The 18,939-nt window shown below is 44.8% G+C and overlaps 1 protein-coding gene across 5 annotated transcripts in view; it reads right to left on the reverse strand.

Moving 5' to 3' along the window:
* The window catches only part of Specc1 (sperm antigen with calponin homology and coiled-coil domains 1), a 277,277-nt gene extending 259,477 nt beyond the window's left edge, over positions 1-17,800 (reverse strand). For 2 of the 5 annotated variants that reach the window (XM_075992242.1, XM_075992243.1), the window contains exon 1: positions 17,673-17,800. The gene's annotated coding sequence lies outside the window, so the exon portion shown is untranslated. Of the gene's footprint in view, positions 1-8,863; positions 8,928-17,672 lie in introns of all 5 variants that reach the window. The other 3 variants (XM_075992245.1, XM_075992247.1, XM_075992244.1) reach the window with 2 other exon arrangements.
* Between the last annotated feature and the right edge of the window lie 1,139 nt (positions 17,801-18,939).

An 18,939-nucleotide genomic window follows, 5' to 3' on the forward strand; every position in this document is an offset into this window, starting at 1 on the left:
TTGAGTTGTCTTATGCTCTGACACACTTTAGTAGCAAAGGAGCCGTCATCCCCAGGCTCAGCTGTGTAAGGATCAGGAGCCCATGTCAGGGCTGTCTGTCACACTCCCACTTCCTGACAATTTATTGTCCCTGTTGCATCTTATCCCAATCCTTCTCCAGACCACAAACCCCTGAGACACCCTGAGCTCACCATCCAGCGGGGTCTTTCTGGGGGGGGGGAGTACAAAAAAGGCCTGGCTTTGTCCCCACAAGCTCCTCCCCACACTCAGAGGGGCTTCCAGGAAGTGTTATCTGGCACGCCCAGCTCACAATTCCTACCTTTCTAGCCCTGTGGTCCCCAGTCCTGGTTTGCCATCCTCTTTGTAACTAACTGTTCTCTCATCTGTCTCCTGACCCAGACATTAAGCTTAAGAGTATTTGTGTCTTATCTTTCATGTTCATCTCAGCACCTACCACATAGTGGAGAATTTATTATGTATTTATTAGCAGAATATCATAGGGTTTAAACCCCTAATACAAACCTTAAACATCCAGACAGTTTATTTCTTTTTATGTTGTTTTATGGTTGTTGTTCGTTTGTTTTTTGAGTTTTTTGGTGGTGGTGGTAGGTTTTGGGGTTTTGTGTGTGTGTTGTTTTGACACAGGGTTTTTCTCTGTGTGTGTGTGTGTGTGTGTGTGTGTGTGTGTGTGTGTGTGTGTGTGTGTGTTGTTTTGACACAGGGTTTTTCTGTATAGCTCTGGCTGCTTTCTAACTCACACTGTAGACTCGGCTGGCCTCAAACTCACAGATTCGCCTGCTTCTACATTCAAGTGCTGGGATTAAAGATGTGTGCTACCAACACCCAGCATCAAACTTTTTTTTTTCGAGGGCTGACATGATGCCGCACATGGGAAACCCCAAGCCTGAGGATCTTACATGGCACATCACAGTCAAAACACAGACGCCCTAAGAATGTAGAAAACTGCCTTCAGACAGTAAATAAATGGTACACATGAAGCATAAATGAATTTCAAGACTTGGTTTCTGCCGCCAAGATAACTCCTATATATGCAAATACTTCAACATCAAAAGCAGTGTATGTGTATATATGTGTGTGTATGTGTATGTATGTATGTTTGTATGTATGTATGTATATAACCCTGACCTTAGCAACAAGAAAAGAGGAGGAAAAATCCAAGTGTGCTTTGGGGGAGTAGATAACATGGTGAGGGCCATCTGGAGAACAAGGTGTCAGAACTGGGGGACAGGTAGCATGGCGCAGGCCATCTGGAAAACAAGGTGTCAGAACTGGGGGGCAGGCAGCATGGTGCAGGCCATCTGGAAAACAAGGTGTCAGAACTGGCTACATTAACACAGTCATCCCTTAGTCACCACAGGGGACCCCTCCTTCCTCACCTGTCCCACCACACACATGCCAAGATTCACAGATGCTCAAGTCCTCATGTAAAATTATGTCAGACTGTTGATCATCCCTGGCATAACGCAGTGCTGTGGAAACATTATTCTGTTTAGGGAATAATGCCAAGGAAGAACAACTACACAGATAGGATGTCCTAACGGTTTGTTGCTGTTGGTGATAACGTTTTGGGGTGTTGTTTGTTTGTTTGGGTTTGGGTTTTGTCTTTCATCTACAGTTGGTTGAGCCTCTGAATGCAGAACCTATGGACACACAAGAGTACACTGCAGATACCAGACAAGGCAACACAGCTCTTTCCCAAAGCAGTTCCCATGCAGACAGATCCCTAAGGGGACAGTGTAAGTTTCACTCCGCATCCTCTGTGGTACCTGGGAGTAGGAATCGATCTGAATGTCCATCCACAGTGATGGATACAGAGACCAGGCAATCCCAAAGTCACAGGGTGAGTGGGGAGTGACACCAGACATGGTGGGGAATGCTAGAAGAACTGGGATAGAGTCTTCAACATTATACCTGTAATCCTGGGCCTTGAATGCTGAGGCAGAAGGATTAAAGTCAAGGCATGCCTGGGAGACATACTTCAATTTCAGATCAACTTGAGCTATGAGCTACATAGTGAGATCTTGCGTGTGTATGTGTGTGTGCATGAAAATAAATAAAAACATGTGCACATAAATATTACTTATTTTAAACCGGGTGGTGGCGGCGCACACCTTTAATCCCAGCACTCAGGAGGCAGAGGCAGGCAGAGCTCTGTAAGTTCGAGGCCAGCCTGGTCTACAGAGCAAGTTCCAGGACAGCCAGGACTGTTGCACAGAGAAAACCTGTCTCAACCACCCCCCCAAAAAAACTTATTTTAAGTATATAAACAAGAAAAATGTATACATGAAACATGAAACACATTAGAATGTTGGCTGGAGTGGGAACAAGGATGGGTAGATGGATAAAATGAATGAGCATATGAATCAATAAATAAGGAACTAGCAAAACAAAAGGGGGGGGAAACCGCTGAGACCAAGAATAGGATTCATTTAGTTCACCATGTCTGCAGTCTGAAATCCCGGTGGGACAGTCTATAATTAAACACCCGGGACAGTGAGACAGGAAGTCAAGCTGATATTAATCCCATCAGAGGTCAGATGACAAAGGCTTCCTCCTATTCTGTTGGCTGACTCTTCACTCTGTTAATTCTTCTGCTGTGCAGGAACAGTTTACTTTTTGGTGGTGGCAGGAGTGTGTGTGTGTGTGTGTGTGTGTGTGTGTGTGTGTGTGTGTGTGTGTGTGTGTGTTTGAGAAAGGGTATGTATATATGTAGACCAAGTTGGCCTTGAACTCTGCCTCCCATTAAAAGCATGTGTCACCAAGCCCGCTAAACATTTTAATCTGATGCAATTGTATTTGTCAGTTCTTGGGCTGTTAGAGATCTGTTTAGAAAGTCTTGAAGGCCTGGATAATGGCGCACGCCTTTAATCCCAGCATTTGAGAGGCAGAGGCAAGTGGATCTCTGTGAGCTGAGACCAGCCTGGTCTAAACAGCAAGTTTCAGGCCAGCCAGGACTACATAATGAGACCCTGTCTAAAATTTAAAAAAAAAAGTCTCAGGTTTTACTTTAGTGCTTTTGGTCCATTCTGAGTTGACTTTTGTACAGAGTGATAGAAAGAGACCTAGTTTTACACTTCTGTACATGGATAGCTGGTATCCCAGTACTGTAGGTCAAAAGGATGTCTTTTCTACACTTCCAGAACATATATAATAGAAATGTAGCCTATATATTAGGTATAGAGAACACCCAGAAGTATGAATAATCCAATCAGTAAGTGGGTAAACTAATTAAGCAGACACTTTTGAATTCAAGAGAGTAAGTACACAACACCAATAGATACAGGGAAAATGTTCATCATCTTCCAAAATGCTTAGAACTTGTATTTTATTCATTATTATCGTGAGAAAGTGTGTGTATGATGGGGGCATATGTGTGCACAATCCACATGTCAGAGGACAACTGTGGAGTTGATTTTCCCCTTCTTTGTGAGTTCTGGGGAATCAAACTCAGTCATCGGGCTTCTGCAGGAAGCCCCTTTACCTGCTGAGCCATCTTGTCTGGCCATGTTTATTAACTTTAGCCCCGAGAAAAATGCAAATAAAACCTATATTGAAATTGCATCTCATCCCAATAAGAACGACTATCATCAGAGAAACAAAAAGTAACCAACGTCAGCAAAGACGTGAGGGGAAGTGAGCCCACACAGACCGTTACTGAAGTGCAAGGAAATTAGCAAGGTTCAGGAACTACAATAGGACCCATCCATATTGCTCCTGAATCTACATTCGGTATAGACATCTGTGTACCCAGATGTGAACAGGGACACTATTCCCAAAGGCCAAATCATAAATGCAGCCGGGGGGGGGGGTCATCCATCAAATGTGGTATATACATACAACAGAGTATTAATTGGTTACTTTTTAAAAGGTGGTATGAGGGAGGGGAGTAAAATCATTTTGTTTGAAAGAAAATGTATGAAATTCAAGACCATCAGTTCAGCAATGGTGGAGAACACCTTTAATCCCAGCACTCGGGAGACAGAAGCAGGCAGATCTCTGAGTTTGAGGACAGCCTAGTCTACAAAGCAACTTTCAGGACAGTCAGGGCTACACAGGGAAACCCTGACTCAAAAAACAAACAAACAAAAGAAAGAAAAAAGGAAGGAAAGAAGAAGGGGGAAGGGAGGGAGGGAGGGAGAGAGGAAGGGGGAAGGGAAGGAAGGAGGGAGGAAGGGAGGGAGGGAGGGAAAGAAGGAAAGAGGAAGGGGGAAGGGAAGGGGGGAGGGAGGAAGGGAGAGAGGGAGGGAAAGAAGGAAAGAGAAAGGGGGGAGGGAAAGAAGGTTAGACATCATCATGTGAGGTAAAGCAGGCCCAATTTAGGGTGACAAGTGTTTCATGCTTGCTCTCAAATTGGGTCGGCGGGGTAGGGGACACCTAAGTAGAAAGGAGGCTGTTGGAGAAGGGGACCAGGGTGAAGGGGGGATAAGAAAGAGTAATAGAATATGATCAAAACAAATTATATATTTTATATACATGAAAATGTCTCAATGAGAACTGCTACGTGAGTCAACAAGATAGCTTAGCAGGTGGAGGAATTTGCCAGCCAGCCTGAAACCTGAGCTCAATCTCTGGAACCCACATGGTCCAGTAAGAGAACCAACTCCAATAGTAGCTCTCTTATCTCTACACACATGCCATGACACAGATACACACACACACACACAAATAAATAAATATCTCTTATCTCTACACACACTCCATGACACAGATACACACACACACACACAAATAAATAAATGTAATTTAAAAATTCTTTGGAAAAAATTACTTTAGCTGGATGGTAGTGGTGCACACCTTTAATCCAAGCACTTGGGAGGTAGAGGCAGGTGGATCTCTGTGAGTTCGAACCCAGCCTGGTCTACAGAGCTAGTTCTAGGACAATCAGGACTACACAAGAAAAAACCCTGCTCAGAAAAAAAAAACTGACTTTAGCCTGTTGTAATGTCATCCACCTATAACCCAAGCACTCAGCAGAGGGAAGAGGATCGCTGTAAACCTGAGGCAGAGGTGTGTGTGGTGGCACACACCTATCGTACGAGCACTTTAATCCCAGAGGCAGAGGCAAGCTGGATCTCTATGAGTTCAAAGTCAGCCTGGTTTCCAAAGCAAGTTCCAGGCCAGCCAGGCCTACGTGTCAAGCTCCTGTCTCAAAAAAGAAATGGAGGGAGGGAAGGAGGAGAAAACCATTACTCTGTACAATTAATATATACTGATTTTTAAAATTATGATTAGACAATCTAAGCCCATACTTAAGTTAAATGACCTCAAGAAGCCTTTCACACTCAAACATCTAATTATAACATCTGCTGCAGACAGAACCCAGACAACCATCACAGACAATGTCAGCTTAGGGCTTTAAATCTACACCCTCAGCACAAAGTAAAAATCAGGTGTAAACAAGGGACAGAATGGGGAGGGTACTGCTTCCTGCTTCCTTTTAGCTGTTCTGTCAATTAACATCAAGCACCAACTGTAAGCCAGAGACACAGGGCATGTAGCTAGGTATGTGACCTGGACCAGCAGACTGTTCTTCACTGACAGGATCCTGAGAGAGAAGACCAGGGGATAAAAGATAAGGAGACAGATAAGTTTGGAATTTGGAGGTCTTGCACAAGCTATGTCTATGCCAAGCTTAAGAAGATACAACATCTTGTACACTATTTCCAGAGGAGAAATGGGACAGTCAGCAGAAATGATCAAACAATGGAGCCAAGAGTGAAAGCTAATCAAACAATGTTGCGCAAAGGGAACACAATGTGTCTCAAGAACATTACAGACTGAGAACAAAGCAGCCTTGGGACAGGTAACCAAAGAGTTGAGGGCTCCAGGTCTGAAGCCACAGCTCCCCCAAGGCCCTGGCTCCAGACCAGTACTGACTTTGCCAAGCATGTGCCTGGTTTTAGAGAAGGAACAGTGTTCTTCCTCTGTACATCAGGACCTCAAGGGAAAGGTACCAAAGCCCCAATCCCAGCCTATTACTGGAGAATGTTTCTTCCATACATCAAGGCCACAGGGAAGCCCTCAACTGATCAGTCCAGCTTTCAAGAGGTATGGCTGCTCAGTCCTCAAGGATTCCCAGTGTGGATGGCAATCAGATACGATGGATTTAATACAACCAGAAGCAAAGAGGGGAGATGTCACGTGACCAGAGACAGGTATCAAAGTGTGGGTAAGTAGAGACCATGATGAAGGCTAGGGGTAATCAAACTATGGCACAGATATGGCCAAAGCTGCGGAATCTGTGTTGGGTGAGGTTCTTGAAGAGACCATAGGTAAAAAAGGGAGAGATTGTTTTAAATGTTGGTTCTTGTGTGCTCCGTACAACACATGCCACACTATAGAATCTCTTCCTGAGTCAAGAAATCATTCTTTAATCAATTCATGTCTTGCTTTGCTTTTCCTTGGTGCTGGGGATCAAACACAGTTCCTCACACATGAGAGGTAAGTGTTCTAGCAGAGTTTCTCCCCAACGCAGGCGCTAAGATTTGCAAGTATTAGTGTTTATACCTAAAGAGTTACTAACGTTTTTCTTGGAGAGGGTGAAAAACACTTGATCGTCCGCCAGAATTCATTTCCAAGCATGTGGTCTCCATGTTTCTTTGAAGAAAATAGGAGTGAATCTTTGCAGAAAAGTTAACACAGTAGGGCCCGAGCCTATTGTCCTTTAAAGGTTCCTTAAAATACAAAGTTGGTATCATCAAAGAAAAGAAACAACAGATGATGCCAAGGGTGTAGGAAGATGGGAAACCTTCCTTCTTCACTGTTGGTAGGAATGCTAGCTGGTGTGGTCACTGTGAAAACCTGAGCAGAGGCTTCCCCCTCAAACAAACAAACAAACAAAAAACCCTAAAAACCAGGGGCGGGAGAAAAGGCTCAGCAGTTAAGAACACTGGTTGCTCCCCCAAAGGACCAGGGTTTAATATGCAAAGTCTACATGGTGGCTCACAACCTCAGTAATTCTAATTCTAGGGAACTCAACTCTCCCACCTGGTCTCTGTGGGCACCAGGCATGCAGACGGTGCGCACAGATATCTGTGCAGACGAAACACTCACACTCATCAAATAAAAGCTCTTCTAAAACTAAAACCTACCATACAGCCCAGCTATAGCTCCTGGGTATATACCCTAAGAACTCTCTATCCCACCACAAAGACACGTGCGTGTCCCAGCCATTCCAGTCACACCAACTAGGAAGCGGACCCAGCCTCGGGGTCCCAGCTGATGAACAGATAAGGAAACTGTGGTACACATATGCAATGCGATTCTACTCTCTGTAAAGGAAAAGGCACTCATAAAACATGCGGGGAAATGGGTGGAACTAGAGAATATATCAATTGAGGTGATTCAGGCACAGAAAGGCAAACACTGTGTGTCCTCTGTCATAGATGGACCCTAGCTTCTTGTTTTTATATACTTATCGGGAACAAGTGGAGGTTGGGTGAAATCCAGGAAGGTATAAAGGGGCCTGAAGGGGGGGAGTGGCAAGGGTAAGAGAACTAAAGTGGTGTGAAAGTCAAAGAGAGGTAAGGAAGCAGCAGGGTTTAAACTAGGACGGGGTGCAGGGTGGAAATTTATTTATTTATTTATTTATTTGGGTTTTTCGAGACAGGGTTTCTCTGTGGTTTTTTGGTTCCTGTCCTGGAACTAGCTCTTGTAGACCAGGCTGGTCTCGAACTCACAGAGATCCGCCTGCCTCTGCCTCCCGAGTGCTGGGATTAAAGGCATGCACCACCATCGCCCGGCTGGAAATTTATTACACTGTATGCAATTTAAAAAATAAAGAAATAAAGGCACAGTTGACCCTTGCATGGCTTATGGAAACGTACAGTTCTCACCATCCTATCTGGTAAGAGCATAAGAGTTTTGTTTCAGGGGCTTTTGTTTTTTTGAGACAGGTCTATCTATTTAGCTCAGGCTGGCCTGGAACTCACTATGTAGACCAGGCTGGCCTCAGACTCACAGAGATCCATCTGATTCTGCCTCTCAGTGATGAAAGGGGCATTCCACCACAACAAAGGCAAGTTTTTGTAATCTCTGGTTTATGCTGAATATGCAGCTTTCTTCTGGGCTAGAATGTGTTGTGTCGACATGACCAATCCCCAGAAAAGCCTTCCCTTAAAAATGAGTGTGGAGTGACTCTCCTTGGCAGACACAACTTCACAGCTCCCTGCTGGGGAGCTAAGCACATCTTCTGTAGGGAGAAGACTCTTGGGAACTAGCCCCTGGTCTCCAGACAGAGCTCCCCGGTTAAGGTTCCTTTGTGACCTTGTACTGAACCCAAGTACAACCACTCTGAGTCTTGTGAGCTATGGTGAATCACCAAATCTGCAGGTGGCCTTGGCTCACAGAAGAAATAAATTCAAGACAAAAGAACCAAGCATATTCTTCTGCCTTTCAAGTGGCTTCACATTACCTGGAAGAACAGAAGTATTATTTTTAAAACACTCAATCAATAATAAGCCTAGAAAACAGGAACCTGTATTAGTGGCCAACTTAAATGCCTAAGGAATTCCAGCAATGTCAAGAGTACTCAGAACCAGACCATCAAGCAAACCACCAAACCACACCATGAGCTTGGGAGGAGGCTCAGGCAGTGGGAAATAGTACCAGCCAGGCTCTGAACGCGTAGAAAGAGACAAAAGGATAGAATCCAATCACCCAGTCCCCCGGAAACAGGAGCTGAGCTTGCTCGGTGTGTTAGAATCGTTCCCCATAGCCTGAGCCACCCACATTTCACCAGACATCCCAAGTGCAATCCCACTCAACAGCATACGATAAGTCAGCAATTTTGAGATGAGGGAGGCTACAGCAAATGGAACAGGCAGGAAACAAGAATCCTCACATTCAAGCATAAGGCGCTGTCGCTTGAATTCTTCCCCAGTCATCTTGGCTCTGTGTTCTCCACTCTGGTTCGAAACAGAATCCGACAGTGAGAATTCAGAACCAAGGCACAAGGAACAAGATTCCACATGAGTCCAGTGGGAAGCAGCCAAAATCCGAGAAGAAAAATGGAGTCAGCGTGAAAGGAAGGCAAAGGCAGCAATGCTGAGACTGGCCAGTTCACAAAGGTTACCAGAGTCACTGTCCCGAAATCTAAGAATATTCTCTTTGTCGTCAGAAAACCAGATGACCACGAGAGCCCTGCTTTACATACCTATATGATTTTAGGGGACGCCAAGAAAATTTATCTCAGCAAGTATAGTTAGCGGTCGCTGAGAAATCCAAAGTTAGAAGAAAAGCTGTTTTAAACATACAAGGAAATGAGCAGAATGTAGAGGAAGAGCTGACGGCATCAGGTGGGCGTTTGTGTGTGTGTGTGTGTGTGTGTGTGTGTGTGTGTGTGTACACACTAAGGTCATAGAACTAGTCAAGTCACACACAAATGTGTGGAGAATAAAGGAGCCCTGAGAGGCAAAAGCAATGATGTGGAAACACTATGTTAGCAATATAACCCTCTAAAAACCAGGACCCTTTTACAGCGTTTCAAAGAGCCTGGTTTAAAATCTAAGCTGCTTCTATAATTAATAAATTAATGGCTTTTCATTAATGGGGTTTTTAAAAACCTCAAAGATCTCAAACACTAAGAGTCATCACATTTTGCTTTGGGGGTTTGCTTAAGGTTGATTTATCACATTAGGGAAGGAACCCAGGGTTTCCCAAAGTACTCTACCACTGAGCTACATCCCCACACACACTGTTGGTTTTTCTGTTCTGTTTTTGTTTTGTTTGATTGTGTGTCTACATGTGTTCTGGGACTTTGTTTTGGATTTTGTTGATGTTGTTGTGAATTTGGGGGGGGGGGGGGCAGAAAAATCGATGTGGCACCTACTGGCCTTGAATTTCCGGGCGCAAGCAATCCCATGTCAGCCTCACCACCACACCCAGCACTGCAGGAGCAATGGCTCCTTTAGGACCCATCATCTGACCACTCAGTGGGTGGATCAATGGTCCAACAAAGGACTCCCCACTGTCCGGGAGCTGCAGCTAGGGGACTGGAGAGATGGCTCAGCAGTTAAGAATACTGAATGCTCTTCCAGGGGACTAAGGTTCATTCCCAGCCCCCACATGGAGATCTGCAACCATTTGTACCTCCAGTCCCAGTGAAGCCAACACCTTCTGCTGGCCTCCATGGGCACCAAGTTTGCATGAGATGCACAGACATACATGCAGGTAAAACAACAATATACATAAAATAAAACAAAAGTAATTTTTGGGAGGTTCTTTTTTAACTTTTTTATTGTTTTTATTGAACTATATTTTCCCCCACTTCCCCCTTCTTCTCCTCTCCCCTTCTACTCTCTCCCATAGTCCCCACGCTCCTAATTTACTCAGGAGATCTTGTCTTTTTCTACTTCCCATGTAGATTAGATCCATGTATATCTCTCTTAGGGTCCTCTTTGTTGTTTAGGTTCTCTGGAATTGTTCATTGTAGCCTGGTTTTTCTTTGTTTTATGTCTAAAAGCCACTTATGAGTAGGTACATATGATATTTGTCTTTCTGGGTCTGGGTTACCTCGCTCAATATTACGTTTTCTAGCTCCATCCATTTGCCTGCAAATTTCAAGATGTCACTATTTTTTTTCTGCTGTGTAGTACTCCATTGTGTAAATGTACTGCATATTCCTTATCCATTCTTCAGTTGAGGGGCATTTAGGTTGTTTCCAAGTTCTGGCTATGACAAACAATGCTGCTATGAACATAGTTGAGCACATGTCCTTGTGGTACGATTGAGCATCCTTTGGGTATATCCCCAAAAGTGGTATTAATGGGTCTTAAGGAAGGTTGTTTCCTAATTTTCTGAGAAATCGCCTTGTGATATCCAAAGGGGCTGTAAGCTTGCATTCCCACCAACAATGCGGAAGTGTTCCCTTTTGCCCACATTGTCTACAATATAAGTTGTCATCAGTGTTTTTGATCTTGGCCATTCTTACAGGTGTAAGATGGACTCTCAGAGTTATTTTTATTTGCATTTCTCTGATGGCTAACAATGTTGAGCATTTCCTTAAGTGTCTTTCAGCCATTTTAGACTCCTCTGTTGAGAGTTCTCTGTTTAGGTCTGTACCCCATTTTTTATTGGATGACTTCTTCTTTTGATGTCCAATTTCCTGAGTTCTTTTTATATTTTAGAGATCATCCCTCTGTCCTATGTGGGGTTGGTGAAGATCTTTTCCCAAAACAAAAGTAATTTAAAAAGGGGGGGGGGAGCTGGAGAAATGGCTCAGTGGTTAAGAGCATTGACTGCTCTTCCAGAGGTCCTGAGTTCAATTCCCAGCAACCATATGGTGGCTCACAACCACCGGTAATAGGATATGGTGCCAACCTCTAGACAGGGACACATGCAGGCAGACCATTGTATACATAATAAATAAATCTTAAAAAAAAAAAAAAGATGAGGGCCGGCAATAATAGGGCCTACTGGGTAAAAGTGCTTGTCACTAAGCCTGACCATCTGAGCTTGATCTCAAGGACATAAACAGTAGCAGGAGAGAGCTGACTCTCACAAGATGTCCTGTGACCTTCACACACAGTCACGCAAATAAATAAAATATACCAAAAAGTATTTTTTTAAATAATGGAAATAAAGAACCTGGTTGGCTCAGCCAGGGCTATCAGGAAAGTGTGATACCTGGCACACCCCTGCTAGTGACACTGCCACACCATGAAATGTATTGTTATTCAATAAATCCTGACACTGGGCAAAGACACAATGTGTTCACCTGTGTTCTGGCCACAACCACTGTTGAACTCTGACAGTGTACTCCAGCAGTACTGGAGTCCCAGCGCTGGAGGGCTTGGTTAGTGTTATGAGGGATGGGGATGGGTGGGGGCACTGACCAGGCATATTCACACTGAGCAGTTAGACTCCTAGATTCATTAGTGCTCAACAGAAATCCATGTACGCATCCAACAGAGCAAGTACTGGGATGTTCATAGCATCACTGTTTGTAATCGTCCAAAACTACAATCAACCCACATCAATCGTGGTAAAAATGGCTATTTATTTTACAGATGTGTTACACACATATGTAGTAGGCCTTTTTCTTCTATATGTACAGAGAATAACATGTCCTGGTAGCCATGGCAACACCTGAGCAAAATAGTACAGGAACAGCCAGGTCTATGGTAACTGTAATGGAAATCTTCAGATTCTGTTTGGATGGAGGAAGGGAAGGTCATGGACCCTCTCTGAGAAGTCCAGCTATCCCTCCTTCCTGCCCTCCTCCTGCTGCAATGATTGTCAAGTGGAAGCTGAGCTGAAATCGGGGATCTGTTAGGCAGCATCCCTGAGGTGGAGCGGAGCTTAGCACGGTCCAACTGCTTTGGTAGCACCTACACGCCTGTAAGTAACCCCTCACTATAAGGAAGCAAGATAAACTCACTGGTGCCCCAAGGGGAACTTCTAGCGGAGTTGTACTGTGGTCCGTCACTGGGGCCCTATCTAGGGTGAATATATGTTTGAGTCTCTCTAGGAAAAGTCAGTGCAGCAATATAACAGCAATAAGAACAAACAAACCTCAATTTCTCTAACAAACATGGGCAATCCTCACAAAGGGTAATGCTGGTGGGAAGCAGTCGGGCACAGAAGAACACAGACGATCTGTTTCCATTAACACAAAATGGAAGAGCAGGCAAAACTCTACGATGTATTAGAAATCAAAACAGTGGCTATCCTTCGTGATGAGCTGCCTGAGGTCATGAGGAAGCAGCTTGTCACCTTGGAGCCAGAATAAAAAACCCCTCGGCAGCTGAGAAGCAAGAATCCCAACACAAAGACCGACACCTATGGTAAAGGCTGCCAAAGGCTGAGGCCTGAATGCATAGGGCACTGGGTAGGGCATCACCCTTCCCCAGCCACCGCCAAAGGCTCTCAAACAAGATTTCACCTTGTTTATGTGAAGACATCTTGCCTTCCTGCATCCCAGTGGACTAGACTTTAATCTTATCAACTGTAATCAGGTCAGGTGCCCCCCAGGAACCACACAGTGATAGGACAGAAACTGCAAACTCATCAAAATCCTAGCTATGACTTGTAAAAACAGTGAGCAGGGCTCTCTGCTCCCTGAAGCCACAGCCAGACCTGGGTGTGTCTCACTTTCCTGTTCCTCATGCATCAGCCCATATAAAGCATCTTTAATAAAATATCCAAGGCTAGTCCTGAAATTATTTTTTGGTAACAAAACCACAAATGTTGATGTGAACCTGAGTTCAGGTCTCTAACTCTAGAATTCCTCGGGCTGCTGAGATGCAGTGGGAAGCTGTACCTCCTTTACCCCAAAATGCTCACAGAATGAGAAAGACTCAAGGGCATAGAGAAAGTCGTTTCTTATTCAAGGGCTGGTTCTGGTTATTAAAATTCATTGAACTATACATTTATAGTTTGCATGCTTTTATGTTTGCATCCCAAAGAGCAGCTGTCACAGAATATCTGGGTACATAACTGTATATAGAGTAGAAAAATATATTTAACTTTCAAGTTTTGAGTCAGATAAAAATGGAATAGAACTCAATCCATCCAGGTGTGGTGGTACATGTACTTTAATCCCAGTATTTATGAATTTCCGCAAGGTTCACAACATAGTGAGGTTCTGCCTCAAAATAAAATAAAAACAAACAAAACCTCAATCAAGCAAAAAGTGGGGGGAGAGGAATGGAGACTAGCAATAAACAAGAATAAAGAACAGAAAAAAATAAGACAGTAGCAGTAAGCCCAAAGTATCAACAGTCTAAATAAACACTGGTGGCTTAGAGCAGAGCCCAGGGAGTAAAGGCACCTGCAGCTAAGCCTGCTGACCCGAGTCACCTCCCTGGGACACACGTGACAGAGGCAGGTAACTAACTCTCACTAGCTGTCCTCGGCTTCCACATGAGCATCCACATTCACACACACACACACACACAACACACACACACACACACACAAATATGTACACACACAAAAGAAATGAATAAAATATAAGGCAAAAGCTGCCTATTGAAAAGTAAAAATATGTATCTGTCAAGAAGGCTGTGTCAAGAGACAGGAAGGGCATGAGAGTCACAGGAAGGTAAAAGGAAAATTTATGGAAAACAGTTTGGTGAATTCCCAAAAAAACTTCAAAAAACCAATTAGTGCATAAGCTAGTTATTCCAACTTCTACATGTATTCATTTCTCAAAAGAATAGAAAACAGATCCTTGAAGAGAGACCGTGCTCCCATGGTCACTGACAGTCCCTGAAATGTGAACGCAGCATGTATCCATCGACAAGAGCAGACGACCAGAAGATGAGTGCCGTGGGCATACACAGAGAACGGAACACTAGCCTGCAAAAGGAAGGAAACCGCGACAGGCACGTGATACAACATGGAGTCCTTAGGAAATCGTGTTAAAATAAAAGACCCCTGTCCCTGAAAACCAGCTATCATGTGAAATACCGAAGCCTGGTCACAGAGGCAGAAAGAGTGACAATCCTGGGGTCTGGCGCTTCCAGTTTCATTTTCAAGATGGGTGGGCGACAATGTCAACACTGGCAAAGCAGGTGTCTAAAAATAGGTTAAAGGTCACAAACTCCCAGTTCACTACACCACAAAATGTATCTTTTTATGCTGGGCGGTGGTGGCGCATGCCTTTAATCCCAGCACTTGGGAGGCAGAGGCAGGCGGATCTCTGTGAGTTCGAGACCAACCTGGTCTACAAGAGCTAGTTCCAGGACAGGCTCCAAAACCACAGAGAAACCCTGTCTCAAAAAACCAAAAAAAAAAAAAAAAAGGTATCTTTTTGCCTCCTCTCCCTTCACTGATATGGTAGCCTGGAGATCCCCAAATCTCCCAGCTACAAAATCTTTCAAAAATGTTAACACGTACACAAGCCACACAGGCACACACAGGCACACACACACACACACACACACACACACACACACACTCGGAATTAAAGAAACATGGAAACTTGGAAATAAAGAAACATGGGGAAACCCAAGTCCAAGAATACACACACAAAATAAAGGTATTCTTAGAGATCATCAACACAGCTTATCATGACTGAACGAGATTTTAAAAAGTGTACTTAAAGGAAAAGGAAAATAGTCCTAAGAAGACGGTCTGTGACAGGAAACGGAATGGAGCATGTGGTGAGTGTGATGAACACGGACTTACAAGACCAGAGCTGCAGCAATGCTAAACCCAAGGGTTCAGGTGAAGAAAACACAGCTCAGGCCACAGGGTGAAACTGGACATCTTAGACCTGCTCGGCACAAGAGCCAAATGATTAAATAAAGGAATCATATTTTCAGCCCAAAAGGACCAGAGCTTGAACACAATAAATTCAAATAAGTAGAAAGAAACATAAAGTTTAATAACAGAAATTAGCAATGTAGGAAGATAAAAAAAATCAATAGCATTAACCAGTAAATCCAAAACCCAATTCTTTGTAGTGATCAAGAAAAGAAGCATTATACATAAGCCTGACCAATAAAAAGAAGAAAAGGTGGGCATGATCAAAGTGCATGATATACATGTGAAAATGTACGAAAGCCATTGTTTTAGACAGTTAACACACACTAGCAAGAGGAAGAACAAGAGACGCCTCAACGCATTAGTATTAAGAAGAATAGTAACATCATATATACATGAGTTTACCTTCTCAAAGTGAATAGGTACCAGATGCTAACATGTATTGATTATCAGTAATACTAAAGGTTTCCTGAGACAATGAAGGGTAGTAAAATGACTGAAGCAATAGGCCAGCTGTGAAAAATCAATGGTTATAGGTGATATCAGCTTCCTAACGCACCCAGTGGCAGCCCAGGCAGTCTGCAGGCAGTTCATGCCAGACTTCAAGGAACAGATCATTCTTCTGTTCCAAAGAAAATGATAGGAAGTCCCCAGCCAGATCGGTGTGAACAGTACAAACATAATTACACGGCAGGAGGAACGTTCATAGCAATGCCACCTACCTACCCCTAAGGAAAATGCCAGCTTTTCCATCTAGCAAACAAGCCAAACATGCATTCAAGGTGGTGTTTTATTGCTGTTGGGAGGATGGTTGTTGGGTTTTTTGTTTGGTTGTTATTGTCATTTTTTTGAGACAGGATCTTGCCATGGAGCACAAGCTGGCCTCAAACTCATTCTTCTTGCCTCAGTCTGAAGTGCTGGGATTACAGGCATGAGCTACTATACATAGCTCCAAAGAGTCAGAATTACAGGGTTCTGGTGAGACTATCCAGCAGAATAATAATGCATTAGAGATTTTTTTTAAAAGGAAATCTTACATGGCCATATCAATACATGCTGTACAAAAGCATGGGGTATGAATAGAAAAACACTTTAATACAATAGAGTACACTTACAGAAAAGTCAGGGGGACACACTTCTCTAAAACCAAACAAGACAAAAAAAATGTCCTATGGTGCTTCTTAAGAAACGAGAACGTTATCCACCTGGCACATCCACACACCAGCTTTAAAACTAGCACTAAAACCGAAGCAGGCTTGAGAGAGGCCACCGTGCCAGCTCTAAAAATGCTCTTTGGTCAAGTGTGGTGGCTCACTCCTCCCAGCGCTCAGGAAGTGGAAGGAGGGGACACTTTTAAGTCCAGTCTGGACCACATTGCAATTCCAGACCAGTCAGAACTTCCTAGGGAGACACTTTTTCAAAAACAAAAACAAAATAACCAAACAAAATAAGCGCAGTGTGAGACCTAGGCCATTCAGAGATAATTAGCGAGACCCTGCATCAAAATAATCAACAAACAAACTTGATGACTTTGAGTTAATCATGCAAAACTATTTCTCTTAGACTAGGGAATTAGAATTGACAAACCTCTGCCCCCACCCCTCCATCTCCGTCTTAAACGTTGAATAAACAGTGTTTGAAACCGGATAACCAAATCTTATGAAACCAAAAATTGATGAGAAGGGTTCGGTCGTGACTTCACTCAAAAACACTTTATCTCTTGCCTCCAGCCACCGCAGTTACTAATGGATACCCATGTCAACCAGTCCGACATAATTCATCCGATAGAGGGCAAGGAAGAGCACCTTCACGGGATTTTTTTTTTTCAAAGCGTATACTGCTTATTATATAAACTTGCGTGTTGGCTTATGAAGCTCCCACAAAAATCAAACTAATATATCCAGAGTCAAACTTGTTAAAAAAAATAAATAAGCACATAAAACTAATTTTGTTCCGTGGGTATTAAGAAAAAGAGACCGGCACTGTTGCGCTCGCGCCAGGCTGCGGGGACACGCACCAGCATCCACACAGTTCCCTGCGCTCCCAGGCGTCCTAGAGACCCGCAGCCCGAGCTCTGGACAATCACCTGAGCAGGTAGCAGCGGCTCTATGGAAGCGCACTCGGGGGCAACAGTGTCCCGCCGGCACGCACGCACTTGTCCCGGAGGCGGGGGACTCCCCAGGGCCATAGCTGCCCGAGCCACCTGGACCCCGTGCCAGGATACTGCGCCAAAACGGAAGGGAGGGCCGGCCACCTGCGGTCCCCACCTGCAGCGCGATCCCGGAGCTGCCCGCCACCCGGGTACCCAGGACCGCAGCGCGTCTTCCCAGAGGGGCACCCCGCATCTTCGAGCTAGGACTCCTGCACTCGCGTCTTGCCCGCTAGACCTGAGACAAGGCAGCTCAGGAATAGAGGAGCGGGCGGCCCATACCCCAACTCACCCGCTGTGGTTCACTCGCACCGGACTCCCGAGCCACCGCAGCCCACAGCTGCCGCGGCTATCCGCGCTCACGGATGCTACTGGGAAGGTCCCAGGGAGCCCGCCGGCGCATTCCTGATGGACCCCTCCAGGGGGAGCGCGCGTGCCGGCGCGAGGCTTCCTGGGAGATGTAGTCCAGAAGCCTCGGCGGTCCTGGGGGGGGCGGTCTTTCCTGCAGCATCCCATGTGTTCTTACCGGCTCAGCCTCCACTGATGGACCCTCGATGATGGAGCATCTCACCGGGTGGGGGGGGTGGAGAGAGGGGAGAGGGGGGAGAGGGGGAGGAGGAGGAGGGGGAGGAGGAGGGGGAGGAGGAGGAGGAGGAAGGGCGGGAGGAAGGGCAGGAGGGAGGGAGAGAGAGAGGCCCTCTCCACACTTGAGACCATTGTTCTTAAAGCGGGGGATTTGAACCAACACCATCAGCGTCTTATGGGAGCTTGATTAAAAAACAAAGTCTTAATCCCACAGTCTTGTTAGGTTTTGGTTCGGGTCAGTTTTTGCGGAGCTGGAAATGGAAACTAGGGCCTCATACATGCTAGATAGGCAGTCTACCCCTGAGCAACATTCACAGCGCTATTTGGTTTTATTTATTTATTGTATTTCTTTTTTTTTTAATCTGAGACTGGGATCCAGTAATTTGCTTTTTTAACTTACAAACCTTTGACATAGTTTTGAAGTAGACTGAAGTTTGAGAACTTGACTAGGCTTCCCTTGTTCCCTTCAAAGGACTCCATGACTCATTTGGCATTGACTACTCCCCACCACCCTCTCCCTCCTTTCCTCCCTCTCTCTCCTGCAGATACACTGCGGGGACCACTTATGTTCCAGTCCAAACCTCCCCCTCATTTTAGCCCTCCTCCCTCAACATCTCTAGGACGTCTCTGAGACCCTGGAATTGAACAAGGTCAAGACCACATAGAGGATTGTCACTTCCCTCAGCCTGCTTCTCCCGAGGTGGACCCTGTGTCCAGGAGATGAAGACATCTTCTGTATTTATTAACATAAAAGTCACCTAAGACTGTTAAATATGCATGGGCAGATGGCAGGCTTGTGAGTCATACTTGAGGTAGTGAGAACAAAACCCAGCCAAGTCTTTTCGGATGCGGAGGGGAGCAGACGAGAGGTCCTGGGACTAGGAAATGCTGTTGAAGGAGGGCTTTCTGTGTTGGGTTGGCCTTTGTTGGTGTTTTGCTTTGTTTTTATGATGAGAGCAACTCCAGCAGGTTAA

Source organism: Microtus pennsylvanicus, chromosome 11, assembly GCF_037038515.1.
Source record: "Microtus pennsylvanicus isolate mMicPen1 chromosome 11, mMicPen1.hap1, whole genome shotgun sequence".
Taxonomy (NCBI): domain Eukaryota; kingdom Metazoa; phylum Chordata; class Mammalia; order Rodentia; family Cricetidae; genus Microtus; species Microtus pennsylvanicus.